General features: G+C 39.3%; 1 pseudogene; it reads left to right on the top strand.

The window, feature by feature from the left end:
* The first annotated feature begins 23,159 nt into the window (after positions 1-23,159).
* LOC100395081 (cysteine and histidine-rich domain-containing protein 1 pseudogene) lies at positions 23,160-24,133 on the top strand (annotated as a pseudogene).
* The last annotated feature ends 366 nt before the right edge of the window (positions 24,134-24,499 follow it).

Genomic DNA, 24,499 nt, shown 5'->3' with positions numbered 1-24,499 from the left:
AGTCACGTAACAAGCTGCAAGTTTCACATAACAAGCTGCAAGTTTAAGAGCTCTAGCGAGTGAGCTGGACTGACTAGGGAGGGCCAGGGAGGGCCGTGTCAGAACAGAAGCCTCTATCAGGAGCTGGACCTCTCAGCCACAAGGACCATACAGATCCTTGGGTTGTGTGTGAAGGGTGTTGGTGCTGCTCAGCTGCCTCATCAAAGAGTGTGAGTGGCAGAAAAGGGACTCTAAGAATCAACCAGTGGAACTTTAACATTGAAAATCCACTAGCACCTCTCAGGACATGTCCCAGCATCCCAATGTCATCTCATGCCCTCATTTCCTCCAGCACCAGAGGTAGAAATGGGATAGGAGACAAGGGGCTAGATTCCTTCCTCTAGGCTGGGGTACGCGTTTCCTTCCTTTCTGCCCTGGAGGTGAGGAGGCTTCTCCTTGGGGTGGCCTCTGCCTTCCAGCTTCTTGGCCATTCAAGGTGTGCCCTGCCATATGCAAAAGTTCATGGTTGTGGCTTGGGCCTTCCCTGGCCAAAGTGATTGGGACCCTCAGAGCGAAGCCCTGTGTATGGACCAGGCTCTCTGAAACCGCACTCATGAGTCCTGAGAATGCCCCAAGGCCTCTGCTATGCTGCTTCCTCTTCTTTCCCCTTTCTCCTCCACCCCCCTTCTCCTTGTACCAGACACCACGGCACAGTCCTGAGCAACCTCAGTGCCTTCCTGCATCATCCACATCCAAGGCAACATTGGTGAAAGGAAAACTGATCCAAGAACAATTGCCAGCTAACATATTACTGTGATTATTGAAGTCATTCTGTGCTTTATGGGAAGAAAACATCACCAACTTGTTAAATTGGTCTTCTTTGGGTCTAACAGGATTAGTCTTCCATCATCTTCCTTCCTACAAAGACAACTGGAACTTTCCAGAGCCAAGACCTTTCCATCCCCTTTGCCAGTCTTTCTCTGTTCCGTCGAAGCTTGTCTATCATGTGTTCACATTGTCAGGACTTTACCTGGTGTCTTATCAGCTGATTAATAAAGCAGTGATTTTCAAACTGATCTGTAAAACAATTTAATATTAATATCTTGCCTATGTATAAAATGCTTGCATTATTTTTAAAACTATAATTTTTAAAAGCAAACACATTCCAATAATTACAAAATGGTACCACCATTATAATATGCAGGTAGGCATATTTTGCCAAACTTTGAAATTAAGTGTCTCCTGCTGTCTCTAAAAGTACCTTTGAGCTTCTTGTGAATCAATCCTTGATCAGAAAGGAATGCTTAGTGTGAGTCTAGAAAAATATCCAGGCCTGCACACATCTGTTCACATATACTAGCCCAGGTGGGCCCAGACCTGAGCCTGGGTGCTCTGCATTTAAGAATCTGTCACAAAAGCACAGCTACACACTAGAAATTGAGACAGCATGTTACAAAAATAGTCACTGGAAATGATCGCCTTGGGGCTTTTCTTTTTTTGCACTGTCTTGTATAAGACTCTCACCTGAACAGTCATGGGCATCCACGTGGCCTATAGGATTGTTGGAGGCGAACTGCAAAGAGAGGATATTCCAATTTTACTGTTCAAATTAAGCTCTTGAAGCCCACAGGAAAAAACAAAAGCATGTCATTTTGAAAGTGAGAGCAAGATTGGTTAAGAGGACAACCTCTTGATAGAGAGAGAAGTGCAGTTCCCACTGTAATAGTTAACTGGAAAGAAAACGATACTCACAATAAAATGAATGAGATGAATGTATTCTCCTATGACAGGTCACAGATCCTGGTTTCCCAGGTCATGTCATTTTTCATGTAACATTTCATGCAATATTGCCTTCTGTCAGGTTTCTCTCTCCCATTTATTTTTAATGGCAACATTAAAAATAAGGGACATGTGTGGTTTCTAGAATTTTTGCTCACACTTTTAGCACAAATCACAGTTTAGGGAAAAGTATTCACTCATGCTAACTGAAGCCTAAAGAATGGGAAATTTTAGTGGGTGAGCTTCTATGCTCTGCTCTTGGTTATGCCTCCTCTTAGGCGTCATCTCCAGCTCTTCTTCCTAAGATATATACTGCAATTAAGTGTAGTGGTGAGTTCACCATTCTCTCTTGTCCGTAAAGGACTCGAACTCAAAGATGATGAATTGTGAGATGAAAATGGCCCAGATCCCAGTAAATGTTGAATTAGAACTGTCAAAGATCTATATCAGATTGTGAGCAAAAACCAAACCTTTGTTGTGTAAATCACTGAGCTATTGGGGTTGTTTGTTGCTGCAGTGTAGCCTATCCTATCTTGATTCATATAACATTAGGTGATAGAGACTAATGGAAGAAGAAGGAAAATGTCTATAGGAGTGTTGTCCAAAGGAAGCAACCCCTAAAGTGATGAGGTAGGTTTTCCAAGAGTATGGCCCCAGCTAAAAGTACAGCACCTCAGTTTATGAAGTTTCAGGCAGAGGAACTTAGCCAACGCAAAGGAAAAAAGATATCCTTCCTTTTAGGCTTTTTTTGTGGCTGAAGATTTAAATCTATCTGTCATTTGTCATTTAACATCCCTTTGCATGATTTAAATAAAAAGTAAGTTTGCTTCCAAAGCACAAAACCAAGAAAAGCCAAAGCATAAAACCAATCTTTTTTTTTAAGAATTCTATATCAGATGGGAAAAACTTCATAAAACCCTAGAGCTATCCCGTTGTGCACATCATGAGTCTACTCATTTTTTCTTCAAGAATGAATTTGCCTTGCTTTGAGTCAATCCAGGCAGTCAAAAACACTATAAAAGACCATATAATCTTCCTGATCAAATGTGCATGGATTATAGACTGTGCCAGCTATGGAATGCACTTTGTTTGAACTTTAAACTCATTTCAGTCCCCAGTTTTATTATCAGGTGCTTTTTTTTCTTTCATACAATTTTCTCTAAGTTTCTACTCTGTTCAGGGAACAATTGAGAAGGTGGTATGCAGTTAAAATTAAAACCTGCCACTTCCACATAAAATATGTAAATAGTGCAAGGCAGCAACTTCAAATTCTCTTAAGGAGTATCAGAGAAACCATGGATTAATTTACCCAATGTCCTCCAACCCTTCACTTGCCACAGGATTTTTATTCTAATTAACGGGAAGGATTAAACATCTACCATTTGGTAGTTTATTATCTGCATAGGGCTGAGCGGGTCCCTTAATCACATCCTTCGACCTCTATGAAAAGCAACCAAAATGGAAAATTTCTTACAGCTCCTTCCTTGGAAAAGAATATATTGGTCAATATGAAAAGATTCAGACTATGGGGACTTCTGGTGTGCTTACAGCTACCTTGAGTCTTAGGTGTCTAACTAAGACACTAGAGCCTCAGGGAGACTATGCAGAACTGAGCCTTGTTGAAAAGGACCTGTGGATGTCACTGCCAAAAGGCATAGGGGCATTGAAAGACTAAGACCTACTCACAGGTATATAGAACACTTCCCCTCTTCCCAAACTTTGCCGCTGCATCACTAGGGCTCCTGTATAATAGCAAAGAAATACAGCTGAAAGAACTGCATGTCTTAGACCTTATTAAAGAAGCCTCTAAGAAAACCCAAAGACAACAGGAGGGACAAAAACAAAAACAGGAGAGAAAATTTTAGCCTTTAACATCTACTGTTACAGGAAATGGTAAACACAGCCTAACTCCCAGCCAGATAAACACAAAAGCTTACACTAAAGGCCGATTTACCTTGGTTGTTTTTACCAATACATCATGTGTCGCTTTCAACAAAAAACTACAAGCCATACTAAAACACACACACACACACACAAATGCAGTCTGAAGAGATAAACCAAGCATCAGAACCAGATACAGATACAGCAGAAATTTTGAATTATCAAACCAGAAATTGGAAACATTTATGAGTAATTTGCTTAGGGCTGTAATGGAAAAAGTCACCAACACATAAGAACAGATGAGTGAGGCTGGGCTTGGTGGGTCACGCCTGTAATCCCAACACTTTGGGAGGCCGAGGCAGCAGATCAGCTGTGGTCAGGATTTCGAGACCAGCCTGGCCAAGATAGAAAAAACCCTATCTCCACCAAAACTACAAAAATTAGCTGGGTGTGGGGGTGCATGCCTGTAGTTCCAGCAACTCAGGAGGCTAAGACACAAGAATCACTTGAACCCGAGAGGCGGAAGTTGCAGTGAGCTGAGATTGTGCCACTGCACTCCAGCCTGGGCAACAGAGTGATATTCCATCTCAAAAAAAAAAAAAAAAAGAAACCCAAATAAACAAACAAGCAAAAAAAAAAAAAAAAAAAAAAAAAAAAACAGATGGGCCAGCCACAGTGTCTCACACCTGTAATCCCAGCACTTTGGGAGGCTGAGGTGGGTGGATCACCTAAGATCAAGAGTTTGAGACCAGGCTGACCAACATGGAGAAACCTTGTCTCTACTAAAAATACAAAAATTAGCAGGGCATGGAGGTGAGTGTCTGTAATCCCAGCTACTCTGGAGGCTGAGGCAGGAGAATCGCTTGAACCCAAGAGGCGGAAGTTGCAGTGAGCCAAGATTACACCATTGTACTCCAACCTGGGCAACAAGAGTGAAACTCCATCTCAGAAAAAAAAAAGGAAAGAAAGAACAGATGAGTGATGTGAGAAGATAGATGGAAACTCTAAGAAACAACCAAGAGGAAATGCTAGAAATCAAGAGCATTGTAACAGAAATGAAGAATGCATTTGCATTTATTGGTTTCAGCAATAGACTGGACACAGCTGAGAATCAATGAGCTTGAAGATATGCCAACAGAAACTTCCAAAACTGAAATGCAAAGAGACAAAAAAAAAAAAAAGAGACTCAACAAAATACCTAGGCACTGTGAGACAATTACCAAGGATGTCACATATACATATTGGAAATATTAGAAACAGAAGAGAGAAGAGAGCAAAAGGAATATTTGAAATAATAGCTACCGAGAATTTTCTAAAATTAATAATAGACACCAAACCACAGATCCAGGAAGCTCAGATAACACCAAGTAGGTTATATACCAAAATGTCCATATCTAAGCGTGTCATATTCAAACTGCAGAAAATCAAAGACAAAGAGAAAAATGTGAAAGAAAAAAAGAAATATCTTACCTATAGAAAAGCAGGAAGAGTACAACCAAGTAAATAGATTTATCTCGGATTTCACTTCAGAAACAATACAAGCAAGAAGAGAGTAGAGGAAAATAGTTAGTGTTGAAAGAAAGAAAGAAACCCACCACACTCGAATACTGTATCCAGTGAAATTAACCTTCAAGAGTAAAGGAAAACTAAAGAGTTTCTCAGACAAACAAAAATTGAGGAAATTTGTCACCTGTAGGCATTCATTACCTGTGGGGTTATTCAATACACTCTCCTAGAGCAAATGGTTGACTACATCAGAAAAAGAAGCCCAAAACTTAGAATTTTGCCTCACCCCAATTCCACAGAATAAGTTATTGATAGGTTAATGATTAAAAGAGAAACACAAATTGAAACCAGTGCTTCAATCATATTGACATGTTAACTAACTTTCTAAGTATAAAAGCAGAGAGTGACAGAAATATGATCATCTAAAAACACCAGAAATAAAAGTAAAAGGCCAATGACCAGCTAAAGAAAACCTTTGCACTGTATTTGATATTTTCCATCTAGGTATTTTTAAAATTAGTTTTTCTTAAAGACGCAATCCTAATGGGGAGAAAAATAGTTGAAGAATATGATAAACACATCACAAAAAAAGAAATACAAATGGTTAATAAATTTGTGAGAATGTTCAACCTTCAACTAAGAAAGGAATGCAAATTAAAACAATACTATTTTCTCCTTTCAGTTTGATAATCACATTTGGAAATTAGACTACTCTGTTTTGACAAATAATGTGATATGAATAGTCGTACTACCTTTATCAAACACTATAAATTGGTAAGATTTCCTGAAGGGCAATTCGGCAATATGGACCAGTGGCCTTAGAAAATCGTCATGAACTTGGTGGGGCACGGTGACTCATCTGTAATTTGAGCACTTTGGGAGGCCAAGGCAGGTAGATTGCTTGAGCTCACGAGGTGAAGATCAGCCCAGGCAACATCACGAGACCCTATCTCTACTAAAAATACAGAAAATTAGCCAGATGTGGTGGCATGCGCCTCTGATCCCAGCTACTTGGGAGGCTGAGGTGGGAGAATTGCTTGACCCCAGGAGACAGAGGTTGCAGTGAGCTGAGATCACACCACTGCACTCCAGGCTGGGTGACAGAGTGAGACCCTGTCTCAAAAAATAAAGAAAAAAAAGAAAATCATCATCAACTTGACCCAGTAATTCTAATTCTAGGAATTATCATCAGAATAATCATCAGAAACATGCAAGTGATGAACATACAAGGATTGCCCACCCAGCTTTGTCTATAATAGAAAAAACTTGGGAATGACCTAGAGGCATGGCTAAATAAGTGGTGGCACATTTATTTAATAAAACCTTAAGCATCTGTGAAAGAACGTATTTTTAAGCAACATTTAACCATATTAGAAATGCTCTAGAATATAAAGGGAAAAGCAAGAAATAAAACTGTATATTTCATATCCTAATTTTATAGTAAAATGCATGAGAAAAGCAATGAGGAAATGTTAATGACAGTCTCGGTAGTGAAATTATGGGTGGTTTGTAGTTTCTTCTTTATTATTTTCAGTGTTTTCCCCCACATTTTCTATAATAAAAAGTTTCTACCTTTATAATCAGGAAAAAAGTAAATGAAATGTTATAATCCTTTTCAGCTTAATCATATTGCTAGAGGGAAATTCTATTGCACTTTGGTTATTTGTAAAGTTGAACAGGTGTTTGTCAGACCTGGTAGAGCCTGTGTGCATTAAGGACTGACTCCAGGTCAGCTATTTGAATGGGCCCTAGAAACTCCCACTTTTTTACTCAGGCAACTCCGAGTTCATTTTTTTCCATACCAGTCTTGTCTGCGTGCAACTTGGAAGGGTGAAAAAACATTTTGAGACAGAGTCTTACTAATGTTGCCCAGGCTGGTCTCAAACTCCTGAGCTCTGGCAATCTTCCTGCCTCAGCATCCCAAGTAGCTAGGACTGCAGGCACTCACCACCATGCCCAGTGGCCTGAAGTGTGAAATTTTTAAACTCAGGTGAGATTCCTTAGAAACTGTATTTGGTTGGTAGCTGTGTTCTCAGTGAAGAAGGGAAAGTAATGGGGAATAAAGGTAGGAGGTTCCTTGAAAAGCAGTCGTTTCACTTCCAATTATTTAGAAAGAAAAGGAAAGGATCAGAGCACTCCTTGGATCTAAAAAAGGAAATTGGTGCAGCGTCCATTGAGGGTCACTGTTCCCATTGTATAATACTGTGTAAACCACTAAAAAGCTTAATGGCTCAGGCAATAATCATTTATCCTCTCTCTTGGCTTTCTGAAGCTTAGCTAGGTGGTTCTGGCTTAGGTTCTCTCACGAGGTTGCAGTTAAGATGTCAGCCAGAGCTTGAGTCATCTGAGGCTCTGCTGGCACTGGATCGGAATCCAGTTCCAAAGTGACTCACACACATGGCTGGCAAGTTGGTGCAAGCTGTTGTCTCTAGGTCTTAGTTCCGATGTGGGACCCTATACAGAACTGCAGAGGTGTGCTCATAGCATGATGGCTGGCTTCCCCCAGAGAGAACAATACAGGGCAGATGCTGCAATGCTTTTTATAACCTACCTTGGAAGTCGCACACTGTCATTTCACCAATATATGATTGGTGATATGTAAGCCCTATCACTTCACACCTGTTAGAATGGCTATTATCAAAAAAATGAAAGGTAACAAGTGTTGGTGAGGATGTGGAGCAAAGGAAACCCTTGTACACTGTTGGTATTGTAAATTAATACAGCCATTTTGGAAAACAGTACAGAAGTTCTTCGAAAAACTAAAATACTGATTTAATATGCCCACTTCTGGGTATATAGCCAAAGGATATTAAACTATTATGTCAAAAAGATGGTAGCACTTCCACGTCTCTTGCAGCATTATTCACAACAGCCAAGGCACAGAAACAACAGATAAGTGGATTTTTAAAATGTGGTGTGTATATACACAATGGAATGCTATTCAACCTTTAAAAAGCAGGAAATTCTGCCATTTGCGACAATATAGATGAAACTAGAAGACATTGCGCTAAATGAAATAAGCCAGCCACAGAGAGACAAATACCACATGATCTCACTTATATGTGGTATCTAAAAAGTCAAACTTACAGATGTAAGAGGCTGAGGTTGTGGAATGGGAAAGGTCAAAGGGTACAAAGTTTCAGGTAGGAGGAATAAGCTCTGGTGATCTATTGCACCACATGGTAACTTCATTAATAACCATGTATATTTCATGATAGCTAAGAAAGTGGATTTTAAATGTCACTGCAAAGAAATGATAAGTATTTGAGGTGATGGATTTGTTAACATGATTCGATCATTCCATAATGTATACATGTATTAGAAACACACTGTACTGCATAAATATATACAATTATCATTTGTCAATTAAAAATAAAAGGAAGGCCATGCATGGTGGCTCACACCTATGATCTCAGCACTTTAAGAGGCTGAAGTGGGACAATTGCTTGAGCCTAGGAGTTCAAGACCAGCCTGGGAAACATAGCGAGATCTCATCACTACAAAAAATTCAAAAATTAGCCAGGAATGGTGGCACACATCTGTAGTCACAGCTACTAAGGAGGCTGGGGTGGAAGGATGGTTTGAGCCTTGATGGATGATGTTGCAGTGAGCCGATGCGGTGCCACTGCACTCCAGTCTAGGCAACAGAGCAAGACTCTGTCTCAAGAAAGAAAAAAGAAAAAGAATTAAAAATAAAATGAAACTTAAAAAAAATATATAGCCACCAGAAAAAATGGTTCCTGTGTTCCTTGGGTGTTTTGGGGTGTGGCTCTGAACCCCAGGTGTGCTGCAGTGTCCTCTATCAGCCTGGAGAATCAAGCCACTCATAGGGGAGAAGAGTCGGGAGAGTCTCAAAAGAAAAGAAGTTAGAGTCTTCACAAAACCATAGATGGTCACTGCCCTACCACTGAGCTCTTCTTTTACCTGGGCCAATAAACCTCCCATATTTTTGAACCCACTTGAAGGTAGGTTTTCTAGTACACGCAACCACACCTGATTTTTTTCTACTTGAAAAATGGAGAGAAAAGAAACTAAGACAAATGCCTTGTAAACTAAAAGAGAGTTTACTCTTTAACATTTGGTATAGTTACATCTACTTGAACCAAACCCAAATTTGGGACAGCTGCCTAGATATGTGGACAAGAGTATCACTGAGCAGGTCTGGCCTCCAGCGTTTTCTGAACCCATAATGGCTATGCCCATAAACCAGACAGACAACAGCTCTGAAGGTACAATTTTGGTAGGAGTGTGGTGGCATGGGTCTAGTGTCCCAGCTGGGGGAACTTCACAAGCTCAAGATTTCTGAGCTGGGGTGAGGGACACCAGAAAGTTCACACAAAACTGGTCTTCAAAATGGGCATCAAAGCTGGACACAGTGGCTCATGCCTGTAATCCTAGTACTTTGGGAGGCCAAGCCTCCCAAAAAGCTTCACTTTTGAGCCCAGAAGTTTGAGGTCAGCCGGGGAAACATGGTAAAACCCCGTGTCCACACACACAAAAAAATAATAAATATATATATATACCCAAATTAGCGAGACATGGTGGTGATGCTTCTAGTCTCAGCTACTTGGGAAGCTGAGGTGGGAGGATCACATGAGCTTGGGGAAGTCCAGGCTGCAGTGAGCCATGATCGTACTACTGCACTCCAGCCTGAACAACAGAGTGAGACCTTGTCTCAAAAAAAGTGGGCACCATCACTTCTGGCCGGTGTCTGGAATGCCACCAGAGCCCCTTGATTTAAAGTCAAGAGAGGACATGATGAAGGTCACCCGCCACTAGCATCGCACCGTGCATTGGTTCTTCAGTCCCTCCTGAGATTGGTGTGGAAAATTTGTGCACAATGAGAGACCTGTGAGGGGACCACAAAAGGGGCAGGGGTTCCCCTGCCACTGAAGTGACGGGAAGAGAAAGAAGTCCAGGAACCTAGAGGTCACTGGAGACAAACCGCTGAATCACACTTTTGCTGATGGCAGAAAAACTGGGCTGATTCAGTTTTGTCAAGAGCAAGTCAGGTATGTTATATCGGGAGATGTATCAATAGACTTGACATATCCCAGGCACTGTTCCAAGTACCTTACAAACAATTACTTATTTAATTCCCTCAGCAACTCTGTGAAATAGGTATTCTTGTTGCAGATTACAAAACTGATCTACAACAAGATCTGCAAGAAGAGGTTATGACACTTGCCCAAGATCACACAGTTAGAAACTGAGGCACAGAGAGGTTGGGAAACTTGCCCATGGTCACACAGCTGGTAAGTGGCAGACTCAGTATTTGAATGCACACTTTGCTTGCAGGGCCTATGCTCCTAACCACCATACTCTGCTGCCTCTGCTACCAGCTTTCCATTTCTTTGCAGACTTGCTGTGTATCCTGGTGAGGCTATTCCTCTCTGCATGATGGTTCACTCTAGAGCCTTGGTGAAGTCAGAGCAGATCAAAGTACATGTGATAGCTGAAGGTGTTTTTTCTGCCAGGCCTGGCCCTCAATCCTGGGACCTTGGGTTGCCACAAACTCTGGTTCTGTCATCTTCATCTCTCCTGATGAACCAGCCATAACATTGGGCTTGTTAAAAATGCTGATGATCACAAAGCACTCCAGCCAACTGTTTCCCTCCTTGCCCAAGCTTCCTGATCATTCCAGGCCTCTGCCCATCACACACCCTCCTTATTAAATACTATCATCAGTGTCGGGGTTGTTAGGGAGAAAAGTGATGAAGAGGAAATGATTATAAAAGTTACATCTGCTGTTCAGGCAGCTGTTCTCTTTCCTCCTTAGGAGAATCAATCATTTTTCAACATCATTTTTGGTACTAGGAAAAGGCTTCATTTATTCTAAGACTAAAGAGGAGGAATGAGGGAATTAAATCCCACAGGTCTTTAGCTGATAGGATTTTTTTTAATATTCTGTCCTCACCAATGACCTAATTAAGCTTTCAAAGAATGATAAACTCTCCACTCCTCTGTCTCATTTCCATCTGTGCATGTACAGATCTGGAGTTACTGGCCTCTCTCTCTCAGCCTTTCTCTTCCATCTTATCTTCACAGATTAAGGCCAGCTTTCTCTTTCTACGAGGGCTTCTTCGAAATGCGTCTTCATCTCTGAAACTGCACAGCCAAGCCTCAGATCGTCACGGAGGCACTCCATCATATTTCTATGGAATCACAGAGGCCAAGAGCAAGAAAATCATTCCTCATAATGATTGTGAGCTTTAACCATGGGGGCAGACTGCTCAGGTTCAAAGAGCAATTTTGCCCCTTACTAGCTATTTGACCTTGGGCACATGACTTAGCCTCTTGGTGCCTCAGTATACTCATCTGTCAAATGGAGAATACCTGATTCACGGGGTTGTAGTGAGAATTAAGTTAATTTACAGTATATGTAAAGCACTTAACAGTGAGTGCCTGGCACACAGTAAATGCAAAATGATAATCGTCCCTGCTGCTGTTGCCATTGCCATTTTCTAGTTCACTACCTCTAATGTTTATGTGCCCTTTTAAACATCTTTCTCTACAAACCCCCAAGGTTGGTTCAGCCCCACCATCTGCCTTCTCCATTCCTGCATCCTGGCTGTTGAGAGCTTTGGGGGGGAAATCAAGCAAACGTGAGGATTGCAAACTCATGGTTTCCAATCTAAGCCCGCTCCTCAGAGACTCTGTTATGTGTCCCTCTTGGCATTGGTCAGTGTCCAGGCAGAAAGACAGAGCACAGCAGTTGTTCCAGCTTAAGTGAGCCGGGTGTTTGAGGCTAGCTTGCTTAGAGGGGTGTTAGAGGACTGAAAAGATAGACAGGGGATGCTGAGATGCCACAGAGTTAGGAGCTTTAGGGATCAGTGACCGCCTCTGGGATCTGGGGGAAAAAGGAGAGGAGGTGGGGATTATCAGAAACTAAAAGCCTGGAGGAAGGACCCTATAGGTCTCTAACCCAGACCCCTGAAGACGGGATGCCACCCAGCTCGTGCTGGTATCTCTGAGGAGACACAAGGTTGACTCTGGGAATGTTGGGGAAACTGCCAACTGGGAACAAATTACCGCTGCTGGGATAGTGCTCACAGCAACAGGAAATAGACACAAAGCCACAGGAAGTGAACAGGAGGGAGCATCCACCTGTTCTGGGCACCATAGCCAGACAGGTGTTTCTAGAAAGCAAACGCAGACAGGTCACAACTCTTCATAAAGCCCTCCTGTGGTTCTCTATGTATCTTGAGGTGGGGTCTGGAGCGCAGCTTGGCAGACAGGCCGTCCCTGAGGTGACTGTGACCCTGGCCCACTTGCCAGCACCTTTGCCACACTCAACACTCTCCCTTGCCACTCCCATCTGCCAGCTATGTTGAACTCATTGCATTTTTCCAAATGTTCTGTGCCTCCGTTCCCACTGGGAAGTTCTTCTCTATGAAGTCTTTGTTGATCACCCAAGCTAGGAATGACTAATCCTCTCCTTGTGCCCTCACTGTAAAGTCAACACACTTCTTTTAGCAGATACTGCTGGCGCCCTGCCCTTATTTTCTCGGTATTCATCTCTACAGGGAAGGCAGCCTGCTATGAACATCTGTGGCTCCACCTGGGTGCTTTACATCTGCCCGCTGGAGCACATTTGGCCCACGTAGGGACCCAACTGTACATCCTAGGGAGTTAATGCCCCTTGAAGCAGACTCCAAACAATCATGAAGAAGAATCTGATAGATAACCACCCTAGCTTTGTGCCCCCTGGTGGGGACAACTCTGAGGCTCGTTTCTGCAGTGTCGCCCAGAGATTCCCAGGGAGGACTGAAATACTCAGTTGCTTATAGTAGTAGCTAGCTTAAAATGTACCCTCGACCATCTTTCTTCTGTTCCCTGCCTCAACCCCCTGATTTCTTTAACCGATGCTTCCTGGGATCACCTTCCAAATAAATTGCTTGCACTCAAATTCTTGTTGCAGGGCCTGCTTTGGGAGAAACCCAAACTAAAACCCTTCTCTCATCGGTCATTACATAGTGCTATACCTATTTATTTAAAGGTCCCTGTCACACTCAGCACTCTCAACTCTGCAGGCCAGGATTTTGTCTCATTCTTGTATGTATTTGCATAAATTATAAGATAGTGCCTGGTACATAGTGTGGCCACAAACCATGCTTATTGACAGAAGGGAGAGATTTGAAAACCAAAGTAGTACTATTGTAGAGAGTGATGTGTGATGAGCAGGAGTGAATGAGGGAGGCTAGCAAAGAGCTTTGGATTATAATCCAGAGTTTTGGATGTAAGGCTGCCTGGGCAGCTAAAGAAAGGGAGTAGAATTGCTACTTAACCATTCTGTTTCCTCAGATGAGATTGAAAAGGCAGTAACAGAATTGTAGGCATGCACACACACTTCAAAATGTGAGGCATAGGAATTTTGCTCCCAACACCATGTCCCCTAAGTCTGGCCCCCAGAGAAGCTGTCACTTCTGATTCAAAGAAGAGATCTCCCATTTCCCTGCTCCAAGAGATGTTATGGCCAAATCACATCGTGGTGGCAGCCCTTTCACTGTAAGAAGCTCAGAAAGCAGACAGTCCTAACACTGTCTGGCATGGCTGATGTCGCACTTAAAAGCCATCTGCTCTCTAACCAATACCAGTCATGCTGGAAATACTCCTTCCCATTGAATTCTTCCTCTGAATGTGACTGATCATAAGAGCCCTGCCACAATGCCCAGGAGTGTCCCGATTCTCTTTTGATTGCCAGTGTTAGAAATAATATCTTCCACATACCAGAGACATCTCAGCTTCCTGCCCAGAAAGGCTCTTGAATCCCAGGGCTGGGTTCTATCGTGTAAGTTAGTCTGGTTTATTCTAGCCAAGCCCCACCCAACGGTTTCTTCCCTAAGGTGGGCACAGTGGCCCACCCCTGTAATCCCAGGACTTTGGGAGGCCGAGGCAGGAAGATCACTTGAGCCCAGGAGTTCAAGACCAACCTGGGCAACATGTTGCAACCCCTTCTCTACAAAAAAATGCAAAAAAAAAAAAAGTTAGCCAGGTGTGGTGGTGCACGTCTGTAGTCCCAGCTACTCAGGAGGCTGAGGTGTGAGGAACACCTGAGCCCAAGGGCAGTCGAGGCTGCAGTGGGCTATGATCACACTACTTTACTCCAGCCTGAGTGAGAGTGAGACCCTGTCTCAAAACAAACAAAGAAAAAAAAAAACAGTTTCTTCCCATATGCCCTCCTACCTGGACGGCTTGGAGAGCCTCTAAAACAAAGCATGTCACATCTCTTTCCAATACTACAGCTACTAGAGAAGATCTCTAAATTACTACTATCTCATTATCTACATTTTTGAGCACCTACAAGGTGCTAGTACCACTTACAAAGCTCTGTACTAGATATTTGACATGTAATAGGTCATTCACTTCTCAAACAACTAATAAGGAAGGTACTTGGATTCCTATCACGTAACAGTAGGGGAAGCGGAGAGGGTGGAGGGTGCGTGACGTGCTTAAAGGCAGTCTTTCCAACACCCAAAGCATTGTACTGACATCATTTCAGACTTCATACAATAGAATTTTACTTCTGGAGGGACCACAGAGATTCACTGGAATCTACAATTTAAGGCATGGTCTTAGCGGTCAGACTGACCTGAGTAGAAGTTTCAGAACTTCCACTTGACTAGCTGTATAATTATAGACAAGATGCTTATTTCTTTAAACCTCAGTCTCCCCATCTGTAAAATGGGATAATAATAGGTGCACTGTGAGAACAAGGTTTCTGTGAAGAATTAATGAGGTTCTGTATGAAAAGCTCTTAGGCTGTTGCTTGGCAAGTGCCTATTAAATATTAGCTAGCATTTACATAGTACTGGCTACATTCCAGATACTCTTCTAAGTGCTTGTCATGTATTGAGTTTGTTTCAATTTCCACAACTACCTCATGAAGTAGCTGCTATTAAAATCCCCACTTTACAAATGAAGAAATCGAGGTGTGTGTTAGACACCAAACCACAGATCTGGGAAGCTTCAAGAACACCAAGCGGGATAAATACCAAAAAATGACACCTAGGCATGTCATTTTTAAACTTCCAAAAACCAAACATAAAGAAAAAGTCTTGAAAGAAGCCAAAGGGGTTGGGGTATGGGAGGAACCTTACCTATATAGGAGAAAAGACAAGAATCACATCTGAGTTCTCCTCGGAAACCAGGTAAGCAATAAGAAAAATGGCATGAAATGTTTGAAGTATTGAGAAAAAAAAGTTCACCAAACTAGAATTCTGTACCCTGTGAAATCATCCCTCACTAGTGAAGGAGAGATAGACTTTCTCAGACACACAAAAATTGAGGGAATTTGTTACTGGTAGGCCTGCCTTGCAATAAATGTTAAAAGAAGTTCTTCAGAGAAAAGGGAAATAATACAGGTCAGAAATTTGGACGCACATAAAGAAAGGAAGAATGCCGAAGAAGGAATAAGTGAACATAAAATAAAAATTTTAATTTATCTTAATTGATCCAACAGATAACAGTTTCCTCAAAATAAAAACAGCAACAATGTATTCAATTATATATATTTATGTGTATGTGTTTATATATGCTATGCATTAGTAAAACAAATGATAGCAAAGATACAAGGGGTAAGAGGGAAGAATTTAGATTGTTTTGTTATTAGAAGGCACCTGCAGTAGTGGAGTATTTGTAAATGTATATTGCAAATTCTAGGATAATCAACTAAAAGAATTTTTTAAGAAGTACTGCAGATATGCCAACAGAGGTGAGAAAATTTAATTATATAAAATGCTCATTAAAAACAACAAACGGGCGGTGGGGAGTTGGGGAGAGACAGCACAGGGAAAAATGCCAGATATAGGTGAAGGGAAGGAAGGCAGCAAATCACACTGCCACATGTGTACTTATGCAACAATCTTGCATGTTCTTCACATGTACCCCAAAACCTAAAATGAAATTTAAAAAAATACAGAAAAAGAGTGGAAGACAAAAAGGAACCAAGAACAAGGACAATATCACAGCACCAAAAAAATATGTGGGGTAATGCATGTTAATTCGCTCAACTTACCCATTTCATGATGTATACATATTTCAAAACAATGTGTTATGAATGATATATATATATATACAATTTGCATTTGTCAAGTAAATAAAAACAAGGGCAACAAATATAAAATAGTAATAAATATGGTAAAAATCTGACTATATCAACAATTACTTTGAACATTAATGGTGCAAATGCACCAATTAAAACACAGAGGTAGTCAGAGTTGATCAAAAAGGAAACACACTTCAAATATAAAGGCATAAGTAGATTTAAAATAAATGGATGGAAAAAAAACACCATGCTAGCACTAATCAAAAGAAAACAAACAAGGGTAACTATATGAATTTCATACAGAGAAAACTTCAGAGCAAAATAAGTTATCAGAGATAAAGAGAGGCATTCAAAATAATAAAGGGGTTCATACTCCAAAAAGAAATCACAATTCTTAATGTGTGTACACTTAACAACAGAGTGTCAAAATATGTGAGGCAAAAACTGATAGGACAGCAAGGAGAAATAGACAAATCCACTATTATAGTTGAAATCTTCAACATCCCTGTATCAGAAATGGACATATCCAGCAGGCAGAAAATCGGTAAGGACATAGTTGAATGAAACGATACCATCCATCAACTGGATATAATTGACATCTATAGATTACTTTACCTGACAACAGCAGAGTATGCATTCTTCTCAAGCTCACATGGAACACTGACCAAAATAGACCACTTTCTGGAGTACAAAACACACCTTAACAAATTTAAAAGGATAAAAACCATACAATGTCTGCCCTCAGATCACAATGAAATTAAACTAGAAATCAATAAGAAAAAAATAGCTCAAAAATCTCCAAATACTTGGAAATTAGATGACACATTTCTAAATAACACATGGATCAAAGAAGAAATCTCAAGAGAAACCGTTTTTAATTTGAACCAAATGAAAATAAAAATACAACTTATCAAAATAAGTTCAGTACAGAATTTGGTGAAAGCAATGTTTAGAAGGAATTTTACAGGATTGAATGTATACATTAGAAAAAAATATCTATAATTAATAATATATGCTTCCACCTTAGAAAACCAGAAAAGCAAGTTAAATCCAAAGTAAGCAGATGAAAATAAATAATAAAAATTAGAGTAGAAATCAGTGCAACCAAAAGCTGAAAATTGATAGATAAAGAAAATAAAACCAAAGCCTGGATTTTTTTAAGATCTATAAAATCAGTAAGCTTCCAGCCTGGCTAAGTAAGAAAAGGAAGAGTAGATGCAAGTCACTAATCTCAGAAGTGAGAGAAAGGGTATCTTTATAGATCTCAATGACATTAAAAGAATAATAAAGGAACATTATTAATAACTCTATGCCCACAAATTTGGTAAACTAGATGAAACGGACCAATTCTTGGAAAAACACAATCTAACAAAATTCACATAAGAAAAAATAGACATTCTGAATAGGCCTGTATCTATTACAGAAATCAAACTGATAATTAGTAACCTTCCAAAACAGAAAGCACCATGCCTAGATCGATTCACCTGTGAATTCTACCAAACATTTAAGAAAGAAATTGTACCCATCTCTACAATTTCTTTCAGAATATAGAAGCAGAGAGAATACTTCCTAACTCATTCTATGAAGCCATCATCACCCTAATACCAAAGCCAGTTAAAGAAATTGGAATATATATATATATATATATAGATACCAATATCTCTGATAATCATAGATGCAAAACTTCTTGACACAATATTAGCAAATCAAATTCAACAATGTATTTTAAAAGTATACATCTCAACCAAATAGGATTTATCCCCCATATGCAGAGCTGGTTCAACCTTTAAAAGTTCATCAATGTAATTCATTACATCAACAGACTAAAGAAGAAAAATCATATGATCATATGATCATATCAATTGATGCAGAAAATCACTGAACAAAATCCAATACCCATTTATGATAAAAACTCTCAGCAAACTAGGAATATAGGGGAAATTTCTCTACTTGATAAACAGTAACTACAAAGTAACTATAGCTAACATCATACTTAATGGTGAGAAACTCAAAACTTTCCCGTAAGATAAGGAACAAGACAAAGATGTCCTCTGCCACTAGTACTTTTCAACATTAGATTGGAAGTCCTAGCTAAAACAAAAAAGAAATTAAATGTATACATATTGGAAAGGAAGAAGTAAAACTGTCTTTGTTCACAGATGACATGATCATCTAAGAAAACATAAAAGAAGCAAAAAGAACTTCTGGAACAAATATACAATTATAGCAAAGTTGCAGGATACAAGGCTAATATCCAAAAGTCATGTACATTGAAAATGATAGAACACTTATGAAGGAAATTAAAGACACAGATAAATGGAAAGACATCTTATGTTCATGGTTTGAGAGAATTAATACTGTTAAAAGGTCTTTACTATGCAAAGTGATCTCCAGCTTCAGTGCAATCCCTATCAAACTTCTAATGATACTCTTTACAGAAATAGAAAAGAATGCTAAAATTTATATGTAGCCACAAAGACCTGAAGTAGTCAAAGCAATCTTGAACAAGAAGAACAAAGCTGGAGACCTCACACTTTCTTATTTCAAAATATATTACAAAGCTATAGTAATCAAAATGGTATGACACTGGCATAAAAATAGACATATAGACCAATGGAACAGAATAAAGAGACCAGAAATAAATTCATGCTTTTGTGGTCAACTGCTCTTTGACAGGTTTTCAAGAACACACAATGGAGAAATGATAGTCTCTTCAATAAATGATGTTGGGAAAACTGGATATCCACATGCAAAAGAATGAAACTGGACCCTTATCTCACACCACATATGAAAATCAACGCAAACTGGGTTAAACACTTAAATGTTAAACCTCAAATCATAAAATCCCTAGACGAAAACATGGGAAAAGTTTTTTGACACTGGTCTGGGCAATGATTTTTTGGATATAACACCAAGAGTACACAAAACAAAAACAAAATAAACAAGTGGAATTACATCACACTAAAAAGCTTCTGCACAGCAAAGGAAACAATCAAAGTGAAAATTCAACCTATGGAATGGGAGAAAATACTTGCAAATCACATATCTGATAAAGAGCTAATATCCAAAATATTTAAGAAACTAATACAATGTAATCATAAATAAATAAATATATAAACAAACAGATTTTAAAGTGGGGAAAGGGTTTGAATAGACATTTCTCAAAAGAAGACACACAAATGGCCAATAGGCACATGAAAAGGTGCTCAACATCATTAGTCATCAGGGAAATGCAAATCAAAATCACAATGAGCTGTCACCTCACACCTGTTAAGATGGCTGTTATAAAAAGGAAGAAAGATAACAAATGTTGTGAAGGATGCAAAGAAAAAGGAAACTCTTGTACACTGTTACCACCAGCAGTGGGAATGGAAATTGATACAGAAATTATGGAAAATGATGTGGAGGGTCCTCAAAAAAATTAAAAATTGTATGACAACATGGATGAACCCAGAGGACATTATGCTAAGTGAAATAAGCCAGACACAGACAAATACTTCACTATCTCATATAGAGAGAGAATCTAAAATAGTGAAACTCATAGAAGTAGAGAGTAAAATAGTGGTTTCCAGGGGCTGGGGTGAAGGGAAAATGGGGATATGTTAGTCAAAGGGCACAAAGTTTCAGTTATGCAAGATGAGTTCTGGAGCTCTAATGTACAATAATGTGACTGTCGTTAACAATATTGTATTGTATACTTGAAATTTGCTAAAAGAGTAGATCTTAAGTGTCCTCACTACACACACACACACACACAGATAAAGAAAACAGTAGGTATATGTATGTGGTAGTGAATGTTAATTAACTTGGCTGTAGTGGCTATTTCACAATGTGTATGTGTATCAAGTCACCAAATTGTATTCCTTAAATATATGCAATCTTTGATTGTTAACTATTCCTCAATAAAGCTGGCAAAATAAATAAAATAAAACTTTTAAAAAGCACTCTACAGCCAGTGCATTAGTGAAGGCCTTTGTCACCTCTCAGTTGAACAAATTTCCAATTCCATTCCCTACCTCCAATCCAGTGAGCTAATGTAAACATCCAGGAGTTTAAATGACCTGAACAAATATGGAAAGAGACAGAGAAAAGATCCTGAATTGACAGAGTTTCAACTTCTTATAATGGCGGGGGAAAAAAATATCATAACAAGATTGTGTCATTAGGTAGAATGAAAGCTCAAGATAAAGACTAAGTTAAGTTGTAGAAAGATAAAGTTACAGTTCATTTGCATGCCTGAAGCAATAGATTGAAGATTTCTTGCCTGCTACAAGACAAACAGCTGATCCAAATAACTTAGATGTAATAATGATTTAAATATGTGTACACTCAACAAAAGATGTAGTCATTCAGACACACACACACAAAAGCCAATCATTTTTCTATATACCAGCACTGAACAAGAGAATTTGTCATTTAAAAAAAACACATTATTATTAAAATTATCATTAGCCAAAATGAAATACTTAGGTATAAATCCAACAAAATATATGTGTTCTACATAAAGAAAACTACAAAAGTCTGATCAAAGAAATCAAAAACCTAAATAAATGGAGATATATTCTATATTTATGAACAGGAAGACTTAATATTGTCAAGATATTAATATTGTCAGTCCTTTCCAACTTGATCTAAAGAGCCAATGCAATCCCAGTCAAAACCCTAGTATATTATTGTGTGGATATTGACAAACAGATTCTAAAGTTTATATGTAGAGTCAAGAGACCCAGCACTGCAAACTCAAAATGGAAAAAGAAAAACAAAGTCACATTGACACTACCAGACTTCAAAACTTACTGATTTCAGTAATCAAGATAGTGTGGCATTGCATATTAGACAAATATATCAATGGAACAAAATAAAATAAAAAGCCAAGAACCAGACTCACATAAATATAGTCATCTGATCATTGACAAAGGAGCAAAGGCAAAACAATGGAACCAAGGTAGTCTTTTCAACAAATGATGCCGGAACAACTGAAGATCTATATCCAAAAGGAAAAATTGAAGCTAGATATATGCACCTTATGCCCTTCACAAAAATTAACTCAAAATGGATCACAGACATAAGTGTTAAATGCAAAACTATGAAACTCCTAGAAGACAACATAGGAGAATCCTCGATGACCTTGGGTATGGCAATGACTTTTTAGATAAAACACAAAAGGCAAAATCCATGAAAGAATTGATAAGCTGAACTTCATTAAAATTAAAAATTTTGTCTCTGTGAAAGGCAGTGTCAAGAGAATGAGAAGACAAGCCACAGACTGAGAGAAATATAAGTGGTTCTTTTTCATTATTATTATTGGAATTGGCTCATGCAATTATGCAGGCTGAGGAATCCAGTCCCAGTCTGAAGGCCTGAGAACCAGGGGAACCAATGATGTAACCACCAGTCTCAGTACAAGGGCCTGAAAACCGAGGTGTCACTGGCATAAGTCCCAAAGTCTGGAGCCCAAAGGCCCAAGAACCAGGATCTCCAATGCATAAAGGCAGAAGAAGCTATATATCCCAACTCAAGAAGCAAGAGAAACTTCACCCTTTCTCTGCCTTTTTGTTCTATTTGAGTCTTCAACAGATTGCACAATGCTCACCTATGTTGGTGAGGGTGGGTCTTCTTTGCTAGACTATTGATTCACATGCTAATCTCTTCCAGAAACACCCTCACAGACACACCCAGAATTAATGTTTTCCCAGCTATCTGGGCATCCCTTAGTAGAGTCAAGTTGACACATAAAACTAACCATCACATGGGTGCAGCAAACCGCCATGGCACATGTATACCTATGTAACAAACCTGCACGTTCTGCACACGTATCCCAGAACTTAAAGTATAATTTTAAAAAGAAAACTAACCATCACAAACTATTATGCAAAATATACAGAAAAACTTTTAAAACTCAACAGTAAGAAAATTAAAACCCCAATTAGAAAATGGGCAAAAGACTTGAAAAGACATCTCCTCAAAGAAGATATACATATGGCAAGTAAAGATTTGAAAAGGTGTTCAAGATCATATGTCATTAAAACAATGACATATCACTACAAGCCTAGCAGAATGGCCCTAATCCAAAACACTCACAACTCTAAACATTGGCAAGAATGTGGAGCCACAGGAATTCTCATTCATTGCTGGTAGGAATGCAAAATGGTACAGGCACTTCGGAAGGCAGTTTGGTAGTGTCTTACAAAATTAAACATACTCTTACCATGCAATCCAGCAATCACACTACTTGGTATTTACCCAAATGAACTGAAAACATATCCACATAAAACCCTGCACATAGTAATTTACTATAATTTTACTATAAGTCAATTTTAGTAGATTTACTTATAATTGCCAAAACTTGACAACAGCCAAGATGTCCTTCAGCAGGTGAATGAGTAAATAAACTATGGTGCATCCAGATACTGGACTTTTATTCAGTACTGAAAACAAAGGAGCTACCAAGCCATGAAAAGATATGGAGGAAACTTAAATGCATGTTACCAAGTGAAAGAAGCCAATACAAAAAGCCTACATACTGTATGGTTCCAACTGTATGATGTTCTTAAAAAGGTCAAACTATGTAGACAGTAAAAATATCAGTGATGTCCAGGGGCTGTGAGAAGTGAGGGACGAACGATGAAGCACAGAGAACTTTTAGGGCGGTGGAGCTGCAGGCATACCTCGTTTTGCTGCAGTTCACTTCATGTGATTTGCAGATATTGCATTTTTTACAAATTGAAGGTTTTTCCAACAACATGTGCTCACTTTGTGTCTCTGTGTCACATTTTGGGAATTCTTACAATATTTCAAACTTTTCCACTATTATTATATCTGCTTTGGTGATCTGTGATCAGTGACCTTTTTTATTACTGTTGTAATGATTTTTGGAGCACCAAACCACACCCATATAAGACAGCAAACTTGCATCAGACTGGTGTTCCCGGTGTTTGGGCCTTGCTTGTGATGGTGAGAAAAGAAAATGGCCTTGCTATGCTACAACCTGTGGTCAGTGTTTTGATCCTGAGACCAATTCCAGTGATGCTTACACATGCCACAGGTGTTCTAGTCTTTCACCACGCATTAAAGGGTTGGTCTTGCTGTAAGAGAACAATGGATTTTTCTGATTTCTTAAGCATTATTGTCTGTACAAAAGGTAGACATAATAGTGAGAAGCCACCTGAGACAGTCAAACCTAAAGTCAAGACTACCAAGAAGAAGCAACTGTCTGAATTGAAACCCAAATTTCAGGAACACATCATTCAAGCCCCTAAGCCAGTAGAAGCAATGAAAAGGCCAAGCCCAGGTGAAGCAATGACAAATTCGGAATTAAAAATATCTTCCTCCCTAAAACAAAACTGTTATCAGGGAATGAAGAAGATAAGAAGGAAGAAGACAATGATGAAATTAAGATTGGGACCTCATGTAAGAATGGAGGGTGTTCAAAGACATATCGGGGTCTAGAGATTCTAGAAGTCTGTGTGTGTCATTCTGGAGTACCTATTTTCCATGAGGGGATGAAATACTGGAGCTGATGTAGAAGAAAAACTTCTCATTTGAATACATTCATAGCCCAAGAGGACTGTACAACATGAAACCCGTGTGGACTAAAAAGGATGCTGGGGAAAAAGTTATTCCATGTAGACATGATTGACATCAGATTGGAGGTGAAGTTATCGTTTCAGTAGATGCTAAAAATTCACTTCCAGAACTTAGCCGAGTAGAAGCAAATAGCACACTGTTAAATGTACACATTGTATTTGAGATTTTGGAAAGAAGGAATTTGATCAAAATGTGAAATTGTGGGTTGTGATTGATGTAAAGCAAAGTTACGTAACTATGACTGCAACAAAGATTGAGATCACTGTGAGAAAAGCTGAACCAATGCAGCGGGCAAGCCTTGAACTGCCTGCAGCGAAAAAGCAGGAAAAACAAAAAGACGACACAACCGATTGACTGGGAGATGAGAAGGCTATAACGTATTTCAGAATTCTTAATATTGTGTGAAGTGGCAGCTTGCTGCTGTAATCTTTTGTTGTTGTATTACTGAACATGGCATTTCAGGGTTAACATTAGGTTCTTAAAAGCCAAAATCAATTTGTCTTTTTGTGCCTCTCATCTTTCTTTCATGTTATGTAAGGTTGACTATTCATTTCTTCTTACTGGTAGGAACCATAGTTGTGTCCTGTACTTGAAGAGGCTGGAAAATAGCCCATAACCGTAATTACAGTATTTTTTGTATTTCTCTGTTAAGCAGAGAAATATTAAGGAACATGTTTTTATATGTTTCTATTATTTCATAATTAGTAAAGCAAGATGAAG

Source organism: Callithrix jacchus, chromosome X (assembly GCF_049354715.1).
Source record: "Callithrix jacchus isolate 240 chromosome X, calJac240_pri, whole genome shotgun sequence".
NCBI classification, from domain to species: Eukaryota; Metazoa; Chordata; class Mammalia; order Primates; family Cebidae; genus Callithrix; species Callithrix jacchus.
Note: the sequence above shows the minus strand (reverse complement) of the source record. Positions and strands in the feature narration are given on the sequence as shown.